Below are 14,165 nucleotides of genomic sequence, written 5' to 3' on the forward strand. Positions count from 1 at the left end.
GAGAGAGAGAGAGAGAGGAGAGAGAGAAACCGAGAGTTGAGCAATGTTGTTTGTATTGACGTGTGTTTTTTTTTTTTTTTTAAGCTATTATCATTGGTAGCTTTTAGGGCGTGTTTGGTTGGGTGGAAAGAAATATAATAGAATAGAATAAAATTTTAATTTAATGTTTGGTTAAATTTATAAGAAATGAATAATCATTCAAAAGGAATGGTTATTCATCTATTTTGAGTGAATCATTATTCATTTCTCATATGAGAGAAATAGTCATTTTAAGTTCTTTTTTTATTTTTTTTTATAATTACCCTTCAATATTATAATATAATTAAAATATATTATATAGTAGTTATATAATATTGTTATATTATATATCATAATTATATAATAATAATTTTATTATATTATATTACATTTTATATATTATAATATTATAATTATATTAACAATTTTAATAATATTGTTATATTATATATCATAATTATATAATAATAATTTTATTATATTATATTACATTTTATATATTATAATATTATAATTATATTAACAATTTTAATAATATTGTTATATTATATATCATAATTATATAATAATAATTTTATTATATTATATTACATTTTATATATTATAATATTATAATTATATTAACAATTTTAATAATATTGTTATATTATATATCATAATTATATAATAATAATTTTATTATATTATATTACATTTTATATATTATAATATTATAATTATATTAACAATTTTAATAATATTGTTATATTATATATCATAATTATATAATAATAATTTTATTATATTATATTACATTTTATATATTATAATATTATAATTATATTAACAATTTTAATAATATTGTTATATTATATATCATAATTATATAATAATAAATTTATTATATTATATTACATTTTATATATTATATTGATAGATAAAATATTAGTGTTATATATAGCATAAGGGTAAGTTTGTCAACATGAAAATATTCATGTTCCATTCCAGAGAATTCTTAAAATTACAATCAAACAAATGAAACAACTTTCTTTTCCATTTCATTCTCATTCATTTTCCCATTATCATTCTTCCACTGTAACCAAACGCACCCTGAGGGTGTTTTTGATTGGGGAAATGAATGAAAAAGGAAAGAAAAGACTTATGGAATGACCATTGACTTTTCTTCCATTTTAATGGAATTGTCATTCTTCCCTCAGATGGTATGAATGGCGATTCCAATCAAGATTTATCTCTTTTTCCTATTATATCTTTGTTTTTTTCACCGTCATTTTCAACCAAGATCCATCACCATCATCTTTAACCAAGACCCACCACCTCCCTCTGCCCTATTATCCTTCTTCGACCCAGATTCAACGCATTCATTGTTCTGGTGAACTCGAGTTATACTTCTCCGTCGTCATCCCATACCCAAACTACCTCTGCCCAACGCCGCCCACGAACAAATCATCCTCCTCCACTCTCACACAAATCTGCTTACGTCTAGGCCGATGAAACCCACCCCATCCTCTCACATAATCCAAGATTCTAGTCAACCAAAATGGAAAACCCCAAAAAGTTGTCTTCATTTCAAATTCATGAACTAAACAACCAGAAATCTCATGAACATAAAAATCCCAAAAACCCATCAGATTGTTGACTACCATAAATCTCAAACATTGTTGTCATCGTGAGAAGCATAGACGATCTTTTTTGGATTGGAAAAAAAAAAGAAAAAAAAAGCTTCATAGAAAGGTACACATGACACCAACAAAAAAGAAGTAAAACAAGGAGTAAAAAGAAATTCTCTCGCCTCCACTCGATGAGGTCATCTTATGGGTATTTCATGGTTGTGGAGAGAAGAAGAAAATTGAAAAGGAAAAAAAAGAGGAGGGGAGGGGGGGTGTCGAGCCATTATCGCTCTGGGTTTATCTGGCCTTAGGAGTGAGAGAGACGGGGTTAATTTTATCCAAATAAAAATACTCATATTTATTTCTATCGTATTTGTAAAATCTTAATCAAATAAATGAATTATCTTTCTTTTCCATTATATTCCATTATTATTATCATTCATATTACCATTACCATTCCACCACTATAACCAAACACACCTTAAATTTTAGAGTTATTTTTCATTTGTTTTTTTAACTTTAAAAACTCACATTTTATCTTTTAGATTTTAAATTATTCATACTTAACTTGTTTTATTGTAATTTCTGTTAAAAACAAATAGAAAAAAGAGAATAGCGTAATCACGTGGCTTTAGATTTATGTTAAAAAGAAACAAATAAAAATTACATGACTTATCCCTCTATTTTTTTCATCTAATTTTAACATAAATTCTTATAAAAGGGCTTAAATGGGATAAATTTAAAGTTTATGGGACAAAGTGAGAATTTTTAAAGTTTAAAAAATAAACTGAGAATGACTTTAAAATTCAGGAGGCATCATGATAATAATCATTTTTAAGCTAAGTGTTCAATTCAATGTTTTTTCTTTCTTTTTATTTTTTAATTTAATTTAAAACTTGTAAGGTATGAAAAATATTTTGATATCAATATAATTTATTTTAAGAAAACCTTCAATTCTATTCAATTAAATGAAATATTTTCAGTGTGATGGTAGTGTTAGTCCAATAAATGTCTAATGTATTTTTACTAATCATTCTATACAAAAGAAAAAAAAATGTATTTGACGTATTATACGGCCGCCGACCTTTAACCTATACCTATGATTATATATCTTACATAAATATATAATATTGATACAACTAATAATAATTGTTCGTAATTAAACAGACAGTTAAATTATTGATTCTATTAGAGCATGGAGGATTTCTTTGTGCCTTCTTTTTCACTGATGTGTGCGTAACTTAATGAAAGAGATAAAATTGAGCTTTATACAAAATACTTTCAATTCTTTCAGAAAGAAATCCTCCTGTATTGTAGGTTATTTTGATTGATATAATAATTAACTTATTGTCTAGGTCAATCTTCGTCTCCTTATGATCTTCAAATCTAACAATCGAAAGTTAAAGATATGAGATTAAATCACACACAAACACACAAAATAAATATATCTAAATAGATTATCACAATCATAATGAGATCTGAATAGACCAAATATAAATTCCGATTGTTGAATTAGATCTAAAGTGGACTATCTTTACTCATCTTGAAAATGTACTGAGGCTCGTTCATTTCATCAATTCGAGTTTTGTTACAGTAAAAAACCTCTTAGAAACAGTCACACTTAACTTTTTTGTTACAGTAAAAAGTTCTCACATAAAGTTACATCTCAACTCGAATAAAAAAAGTTACATTTATTTGACAATATTACAACAAATGTTGAAAATCTTACAATTTAAAACTACGCCCTTTCGATTTTTATAATAAAAATGACAAATGCGATATTTTGATCAAACGCATGAAATACTTAATAGTATTTTTGTTTCCTGTACTAATTAAAAATTGCAGTTGCAGATTTAGATTAAGCGTAAATCTTTAATGCAAAAGTGCAAAGTTCAAATTAAAAATTAAGTGTTATATCGGTTCTTCTAGAGAAAATTGGTTAAAACATTCAGTGTATTCATCTTTATATATAATTACTATTTAATCTTTGGTTAAGCCTTATTATGTATACCCAAACAAGATAAATAACCTAGCACTCAATATACTTTTCTATTTCTTTTTTCACTTAAGTTATCTACACTTCTCTTGTTATTTTTTTCCCTCTTATCAAATAAAATATTAGAGTTCAAATCTCGTCAGTAGGAATTAGAAAAAGATAAAAATATGTTAATAAAATATTAAAACAAAAATAAATAGGAATTATCTTAAATCTGACACCCGGATCAGTCCAATAAATGTAACTTTTTTTATATCTCGTGTAATATTGCTCATTTGTGTACGTAACACTCATCAAATGTATACCTTCAAATTTGATTTAATATACAAATCTATCACTTATCTCGGTCAATAATTGATTTTGACTTTTAAAATGACTAAACTATCCTTAAGAAAAAGAGAGAAAATAAAACTAAAACTTTTCAACACTAAAAAAACTAAAAATTAAAAATTAAATACACAAAAAAACCCCATTTCATTGGCATTTTGGATTTTTTAAGATTAAAATCATAAGTTTAAAGTTTATTTTTAGTTTATTTCTTACTTTTTTCCATTTTTATTTAAAGAGTACTTTAGGTATTTTATGCTTAAAATCGATAGGTGATTGTGAAAATGTATAAATTTAAATATTAAATTTAATTTAAAGATATACATTTTATAAAATTAAAAATTAAAGGTATAATTTTTTAATAAACTCAAAACACAGTGTATAAAAATGTAAATCTCCTTTGAAATAAATATTGGAGTTGGAGAATTGAGATGGAAATGGTATTTGAGAGTGTGGGTGAAGTTTGAGAATGGTGTGTTGCACACATTTTAACGGGGACCACAGCAACATGATACAAAAGGCATTTTTTTAGGGTATGTTTGGCTGGAGGGAGGGAGAGGGATGGAGGGAGAGTGGTGGAGGGAGAGGATGAATCCCTTATTTGGTGAAAAGGAGAAGAAGAGGGAGAGGAGATGGAGAGGGAGAGAGTCTCTCCCGTGTCCACTATTTTAGATCTATTGATGGAAGGATCTAACTAATTCACCTAAATTTAAATAAAAATTATATTTTCACCTTTTATTAAAAATAATAAAATTGACAATTTAATAATTAAATAAATAATTATCATCTATTTTTTTTAATTCTCCTTCCATCTAACCAGACAAAATAAAGAGACGTTTGATTCATGGATTAGAATTATAAGATTAGAACCATTTTTTATTTACGTGTATTTTTTATGAGAAAAAACACTGTAGCGAACCATGAACCATGATTCGAATCGGGGTACGAATCTCCTAACAAAACAACCCCTAAATGATTACTATAATATTCTCTATCTTTCTTACTCTTTATTCTTTTAACTCTTTATATCCTTTTTACTCTCAATCTCTCTAACCAAACAGAGCCTTAACGAATTCAAGAACTGCAAAAGCTACAAAACTGAGCGGAAAAAAGTAAACCGTTTGTTGTCGTCCAACGTGATACTTGTCAGTCTCCGTTTTACTGTCTACTGACCGTTAACTTTCAAAACGCTTTTTTTTTTTTTGAATTGATCTTTCAGAACGCTTTTAAATCGTTTGTTGCTTTTTTTTTTTTTTTTTTCATAATGCTGTATATATTATCGGGAGGATTAAATTTAAAATAAAAAAATTTAGTGATGAGAACAGATTTGTATACGGTAAACAGTTTTGATCGTCGTATTATTATCAAGTTTCGTTAAAATTTTAAATCATATATCTTTCTTAATCTAATATAATTTTGTTGTGATTTGATGACTTCTTTCTTACTCTTTATTCTTTTAACTCTTTATATCCTTTTTACTCTCAATCTCTCTAACCAAACAGAGCCTTAACGAATTCAAGAACTGCAAAAGCTACAAAACTGAGCGGAAAAAAGTAAACCGTTTGTTGTCGTCCAACGTGATACTTGTCAGTCTCCATTTTACTGTCTACTGACCGTTAACTTTCAAAACGTTTTTTTTTTTTTTTTTAAATTGATCTTTCAGAACGCTTTTAAATCGTTTGTTGCTTTTTTTTTTTTTTTTTTCATAATGCTGTATATATTATCGGGAGGATTAAATTTAAAATAAAAAAATTTAGTGATGAGAACAGATTTGTATACGGTAAACAGTTTTGATCGTCGTATTATTATCAAGTTTCGTTAAAATTTTAAATCATATATCTTTCTTAATCTAATATAATTTTGTTGTGATTTGATGACTTTGTAAGGTGGTTTTTTTTTTTTCATATCTTAATGCATAATTCTACATATATTATTAATGGTGATTAACTGATTATCATTTCACCCTTTTAGCCAATTGCAAGTTCATATATTAACAGTCGAATTCACTTGTTAAAATATATAATTTTACACAATCTTATACTCGATCTCTAACATATTAAAAAAAAAAAAGTGGTGATTATGATCAACATTGATGATATTTATCTTTCTTTTCTTCGCTTCTGTTTTTTTAATAGTTTATGTGCTATTGAATGCCACTATTTGGCATTTGTTTTATTATTTTTATTTTTCAAAGTAAAACAGCTTCTATGATCTATTCCTTTCTTGGATATTATTACTTTTGACGTTTAACAAATAAAACCATATAATAATTTTAAAGCATATAATACATTGGAAACTAAAAACTTTTGTTGAAATTTTGAGCGTAGAGTCTCAATCTTTTTCTTTTTTTTATTCTTTTTTTTGTCCTCCTCATCTAAAACATCGATTGATGTTCTACCTTTAAGAATCTAGAAAATCATTTTCTGGATTTTTATTTTATCTCTTTCATAGTTTTAACTGTAATCTCGATCTAGATGATTGTACTTTGTTTTAGGAGACATTTGGTTCATGGATTAGAATCATGTGATTATAACCATTTTTAATTTACGTGTATTTTTTGTGAGAGAAAATATTGTAGCGAATCATAAATCATGATTCAAATTATGGTTTGAATCCTCCAATCAAACATCCCTAGTGTCTTTCCATATGGCTTTTTATCTTATTTGTAGCTTCTAAGAGGCAAATCTATTTTTGACCAGACGAAAGTTGACATTGACAATATACATTCGTTATCGAATTTTTTTCTTTTCTTTTTTTTTTTGAAAATGAAAACTGAGCTTTATTTATAGTAGAACTCGATTTTATCTCCTTTACGGCTTACGTGCATGCTAATTGGAAAGAAAAAAAAAAGATACATAATGAAATTCTCTTATTCTTCCATCACAAAAATTAGTTTGATGCTAATGTTTATCATAATGGTTGTTTCTTATTTTTTTGAAAGAGAAAGTATCATTCCAAAAGACATACATAGATAGTAAACCAGACGCAAATAACTAAAGAATACAAAGGTATTTGAACTCGAATAATGACCAAGAATACAAAAGGTATCCGACCTCGAATAATGACCAAATCCCTCAGTAAATCATATGAATCGCATAGACGAACACACATGTTGAGATCCAACAATAGAAATCCAACTCGACATGCAAATATCGAACTTGACAAAGGCTTTTTCAAGAAAACCATTATAGTCGATGGATAAGTCAAGTTAACTGAAAACAAAATACTCAAAACACTAGAGTCACTTATAATACCATGTAACCTATTAGACTTGACCGGCCAACACGATAGAAGAGTGAAGTGTCTTCTTTTGTTATTACAGAACGAAACATACATAAACACTGCAAAAACACACAAAGACGTAAAAAAGACAAAATTAATATCGCCTTTATTACATTAAAATAAAAACTAAAAAAAAAAAGACCAAAGTTTCAAGTGGTACAACAAGATTGTCAATGATAAGCTGGCCAAGATGACCACAAAGAACAGATTGAAAAATCCACGTGACTCTATTTTGATATTTTTATCATATTTGTAGTTGTTGTATGCGTTCTATTTAAAGGATAATAACATCTTTATTAAAAAATTTAATAAATTGATCAATATATGAGAATGCAGCCAATGCCCCCATTATTTGGAAAATTTTTGTAATTTTGATTAAGTAATTGTTATCAACTATAAATTAAGAATACTTTTTTTGAAGCAATTAATAATTACAATAGTCATGTGTAAAAGAAAAGTATAGGCACCGAGGCCAAATTTACTTGTCACTTGCCAGGGTAATAAAGTTTTTTCTTCTTCATATATTCTTTTGACGGAAAATTTGAGTTAATCTTGTTGGAGCCCCTTAAATTTTAGAGTTATTTTCTAAATTTTTAAAACTCTCATTTTATCTTCTAAATCTTAAATTAAGAATGCTAATTACAGACTTTTTTACAGATTCTATACTTGTGACATCACGATTTTCCCCAATAAACTCCTTTAATAAGAATTTTATATACGTCTTTGTATACCAAATAAAAGTTAAACCCGTCATATCTTCTGATTTAATAAATCAACAAAAATAGATTTCGTGGTTAATGTTGCTGTCAAAAACGTTATTGCAGAAGAAGTACAGAGATGGCAAAATATGATTGTTTTTAATGGGTAAATCTGTCTCCTTGGTTTTTTTTTGTTTATTTTATTTTTTAAAGGATTCTTTTTCGTTTTGTTGATATTCTCTGTTGAGACAGAGAAAGAGAGAGAGAAGAAAAGGAGTTTTTACCCATAGATAAAACTCTCTGGATAATTGGATCTATGACAATTATTAAAAAAAAAAAATCTATGACGAGAATGAGTTTTGATGGCACAATTGTAAATAATTTAAAACGAAATGACTTGTTATTAAGGAGGTTTGCTGGGAAAAATATTGTGACATATGTCACAAGTATAGAAAGAGTCTCCATTTAGCATTTTTCTTAGTCACACTCAAGTCTTTTCATATGAATTTCTTTAAAATTAGATAGAAAAAATAATAATTAAACGTGATCACGTAGTTTTTATTTCTTTAATTTTTTATTGAAATTGAAATTGAAATCAAAAGACCATGTGACTATTTAGTCTCTTTTTTTCTATTTGTTGTCAATAAAAATTTCAATAAAAGGGATTAAGTGAAAATAATTTAAAATTTAAAGAATAAAATGAGAGTTTTTAAAGTTGAAGACAAATTAAAAATGACACTAAAATTTAAAGACATTAGTGAGAATAATCCGTGAATATCCGGAAAAGAAAAAAAAAACCTTTATGACGGGACATCATATAATGCAATTTTCTATGATTTTCAGAATTATATTTTTTTCTAGGATAATATCAGAATTAAATTTTTTGTCATATCTGATAGAATTATACCATTTAAATTTTCATGTGATGTTCTAATCCGACAAATTACTATGGATATTGAAGATGACTATATGGTTTTATATTAAAATATAGATTAACTTTTGTTTTTACGTATTGTGTCGATTTTGTCTGCATGCTTCTTTCTCATTCATCGCAAAAGGGAGAAAGAGAAAAGAGAAATGCAATCGGATAAGGAGGAATTGCCAATTAAAACAATATAAACAAACAAATGAATATAATTAAAATTAATAGTTTCTCAAAGCTACCAGAATTATTAGCATGACAAAGTCATCCTGCATGATTGCATACTTAGGGGCCAAGCCGTTTGTGAATTGGAAAATTCTACGTACTTACTTTATTATACCCCCGTCTAGAGAGAGAATTCTTTTAGCCTTTTGACTAAATTTTAGTAAATTTAATTAATGTTTAAGTGTACACGTTAAAAATAATATAGATAAAAAAAGAACTCTAACTTTTAGACTAGATAGTTAAAATTAATCAAATGGTTGAAAGAACTAGTAGCAAGTTTATTATTATTATTATTATTTGAAATTATCCAATGAAAAATGGAAGAAACAGAAATAGATAGTTAGGGTTCCTTATTTTGCAATTTTAAAAAAAATACAATAATAACTAATTCAACTAATGAAGTGGGGGTTATATAGAATTAGAAAGAAAGGAGAAATAGAATATTATTCGACCCATAAAAGAATACAATTAAATATCTCTAATCTATCCACCCTCAAATTCATTATGTTGCGGCAAGAAATTTTGGGAATTTGCCAACTAATAAATGATAACAGAATACGAAATGGAGTGTGACATTGGGAACAAGTAGCAATCTCCATGGAAGAAGAAACAAAAGGCTACGTAATTACACTCAGTGACGGAGTCAGCATTTCACTTCAGTAAAGGCGTACACTAAATTTTTTTTAACAAATTATCTTAATGAGAGCATATAAAAAAATATATTTATTTTAATAGGGACATATATTATTTCAATGGAGACTTAAATGTAAAATTTTAAAATTTTTAAAGATAATATTTTTTTAAAAAAAATTTGAGTGTGGGCGGCTGCCTCCACTTATCTTCAAGTGGCTCCGCCACTGATTACACCACTACAATTTGGGGTATAAACGTCGGTGATTCAACGTCGGTTGCCTGGACTAGACATAGTATGAGCAGATTGGTAGTGATGAAAGCTTGGCATTCAATCCATCGGAATGGCCAACCTCATCAATTCCTAGCCCGGCCGAGACGCACTGGAGAAGACCTTCGTACTTGGAATAAGGAGCATTTTGGGACCATCCAAACCAACATTGGCAAGGAACAACATGGATCTTCGGATGAAGACCTATTTCGTCTTGAGTCAGAAAAGGGTAAATTGGATGAGCTTCTGTGCCATAAAGAGATTTTATGAAAGCAGAAATCAAATACCGTGTTTAGAATTGATATTGTTTTATTTTTCACATTTTTCGAGAAAAAAATGAAAATAATTTTAAATCGACGTTTGTCACAATTAAAGATAAAAAACGGAAATAAAAATAATTTTTTATTTTAGTGTAAAATGAGAGATAAATAAAAAATAACTTTTAGTCGTTTTTTAAATTTTTATTTTCGTTTTCTCCTCTCTCGAGCAAAGAAAGACTTTAATGAGTTTTTTTATATTGAAAAGAATCTCTCTATAAAACTATCAAATACATTTTTAAAAATAATTTTTGTCCGAGATTAAAAATGATTTCATTTCTATTTTCATACAAAAAAATAAAATCATTTTAGAACGAATTCTAAACGCGCCTAAAGATTAGCTAGCTCAGTGATGGGGACCGCAGCACGTGCTTCTTCCGTGTATCTACAGTGGTTAGGCGGCGACGAAATTGGATTAGCCGGGTCAAAGATGAAATGGGGAATCTTTATGACTCACGAGAAGAAATTAAAAATGCCTTCATTGATAAATTCCAGCGCCTTTTCTCTTCAGAGAATTCTAGTTGCCTCAGCCATTTGGAGGATCTAATCCACTCAGTAATTAGTCAAGAGAAAAATGAAGAGCTTTCAGCGATTCCGTCGGGAGAGGAAATTAGGAAAATGGTTTGGAACATGGATCCTTAGATAGCCCCCCGGGTCGGACGGCTTCCCTGGTTTCTTCTACAAACATTATTGGGATATAATCCAAAAGGATGTAATTGATTACATGAGAATTTTCTTCCTCCATGGCCAGCTTCCCGACAACTTCTCAAATATTTAAGGTCAGTTTAATTCGCTGATTCGAGTTTTTAATTTGAGTTGAGATGTAACTTTATGTGCGAGCTTTTTACTTTAGTAAAAAAATTAAATGTGATTATTTCTGAGAATTTTTTACTGTAATAAAACTCAAATTTTAAACTCAAATCGAGAAAATGAACAGAGTCTTATATTGTTCTCATTCCAAAGATAGAGCTCCCTTCATCAACGAATGACTTTAGACCCATCAGCCTATGCAATTTTGTCTACAAGATTGTGGCAAAAGAACACAATTCTCACTCAGGAAGTCATTCATACTATGAGTAAGAAGAAAGGAAAAGGGGGTCTAATGTTGCTTAAAGTGGATATGGAGAAAAGCCATCTTTTACCCCCTTGAAATTTCAAATTCTAACTAAAACTATGTGAAATAACCCAATATATAAAATAGGGAGAAAACTGGAAGCGCCTATAGTTTCTTATAAAAAAAATTACGATGATGAGATAATAAGAAAGGTTAATAATATTATAAACCACCGAACAAATAGATAAAAGACTATATTCTAAATTTACTAGTAAAGATCATATAAATATATCCAATAATCAGATTAAAAAAAGAAGAAAGTATGAAGTAAGCAAAGAGAATCAGGGAGAGAATTTAATTTGCTGAACACAACAGTAGCCACCAATTGTTGAAAGATAAGAATATATATATATATATATATATATATATCGATATGATTTCTCTATTGAAATATAAAAAATATGCAAATTGACACTAAACTGAAGTAAAGAAAGACCATTCTTTTGGATGTTCCTAAAAGTTCTTGGTCAATTACTATATGAAAGTTTGGTCCTTGTTTAGAGTTTGTTCAACTGAAGAAATTTGTAGCCATTGAAACTTCTATTGGTATAAATTGTTAAAGAAAGACAAAAGAAATTTTGGCCTCGTTCATTTTACCGATTCGAGTTTAAAATTTGAGTTTTGTTAAGTAAAAAGTTCTTAAAAACAGTTTAATTTAACTTTTCTACTACAATAAAAAACTCTCACATAAAATCACATATCAACTCGAATTAAAAATTCGAATCGGCGAATTAAGCGAACCATTTATTATCCTTACCTAAAATGAGGAAGTGGTCGTGATATCACACAAAACCACTGCTTCGTAACAAATATTATTTTAACTGTTAAACAGTTCGGCTTCTTGGAATACAGCTATGTATCCACTCATATTATATTATTATTATTATTACTAATTAGTTTAATTAAATCATTCTTAATCTCTATTACTATACTAAAAGAAAAGAAAAATCCACCTTTCTAGCTGTTACTCTCTCTCTCTCTTCTTTATTATGTCCCTTGTTTCGCTTTATTTCCAACAAAATTTTGCATAAAATCTACAAAATTTCAAGAGAGGACAGAATCTGAAATGATATCAACTTTTTATCAATCAAATTTGAATAAACAATACAATCACCGACCTCATTTAATTCTAAAATTAATATAATGAAAAGATAAACTTAATCAAATTTCCATTTTATGGATATTGATGTAGATATGTGTTGTAGATATATGCTAGCATGCCAAATGACAACACTATGAAAACAAGGACACAATAATAAATAAATAAATAAGTCTTGAAAATGTTTTATATTAGGGTGTGAGAAAAATACCTTATTAGTAGGACATATAGGGGTTGTTTAGTACATGTATTAAAATCTAAATTTTGATTATGCTACATCCTCTTACAGAGAATTTGAATAAAAAAAAATTTCGGCAATAGTTTTCTCACAAAGAATTTAAATCAAAACCCAAATTATATCTCAAATACACTTTCCAAATGAGTCCACATAAATTATAGGTATACATTAATCTTATTGGTTCGGTTTCAAAAAAGTCTTGATGAATGATATATGTAACAGTTCAAAATTGTATTCTATTGCTAGTTTCTTAAACCTTGAATTCTCTTAACTATTATCCTTAATATTCTATGTGGTCCCAATACTATTAATGGACCACTTATGTAATTCCCACCTTTCCATGCTCCCTAAATTGTTAACAAAAGAGTTTCCACATTCATTATCGGCAACAATATGGTTTATGGCTGTTAAACAGTTCCAAGGCTTTTTATACAGAGGTCCCATACGCCATAAATGGACCACTTTCTTCCTCGGATGTATTTTAGGGCTGATTTCTAAACTAACCATTTGATGGAAATTCAGACTTTTTAAGGATTTGAGGTTCCATAATCTGTTAAATGGGGTAGCTCAATATTCCTGCAAGATACTGCTCTTTTTAGAGTCATCAATTTTATATTGGACTGATTGAGCCACTCATTTGAGTTGGTTTAACTCTAATACCATGATAGAAATTTAGACCTTCTAAGGACTTGAGCTTCCATTTTAAAAGGTTAAGCCGTTAAATAGTGTGGGTCAATTTCCTCATAAGTAGATGATTATATTAATATTATTATCGGTTACCCTTAACACAATTAACGTAAATAATTTTTGTCTCTAAAATTTAAATCCAAAGACATTGGCCGTGTTTGGAATTGATTCCGTTTTTATTTTTCACGTTTTTTGAGAAAGAAAATATGAAAACGTTTTCAAAACGGCGTTTGGCACAATAAAGACAAAAAAACGGAATAAAAATGATTTTTTAGTTTAGTGTAAAATGAGAGAGAAATGAAAAATGACTTTTAGTCATTTTTCATTTTTTGTTTTCGTTTTCTCCTCTCTCAAGCAGAGAGAGAAAAAGAGAGATATTAATGAATTTTTTTATACTGAAAATAATCTCTTAATAAAACTACCAAACGCATTTTTAAAAATGATTTCTGTCTGAGATTAAAAACGTTTTCATTTTCATACAAAAAATAAAATAATTTTGGAACGAGTTCCAAACGCGCGCCCTAAGTTCCCCATTGTCATTTTTAATATTTCCTGTTAAATATACAAACTGTCAACAAAAAGGGAATAGTTAAGCGGCAAACAAGGAAACAAGCATTTTTAACATGAAATTATTTCTTCGACCTTAATTAGGAAAAACACATTAAAAATAGCGAAATTGAGGAACTAGTGATCCACATTGTGGAGAAGTTCAAGAGCAAAGCTCAGCTAGGCCA

The sequence above is a fragment of the Morus notabilis genome, unplaced genomic scaffold (assembly GCF_000414095.1).
Source record: "Morus notabilis unplaced genomic scaffold, ASM41409v2 Scaffold1662, whole genome shotgun sequence".
Lineage (NCBI taxonomy): Eukaryota > Viridiplantae > Streptophyta > Magnoliopsida > Rosales > Moraceae > Morus > Morus notabilis.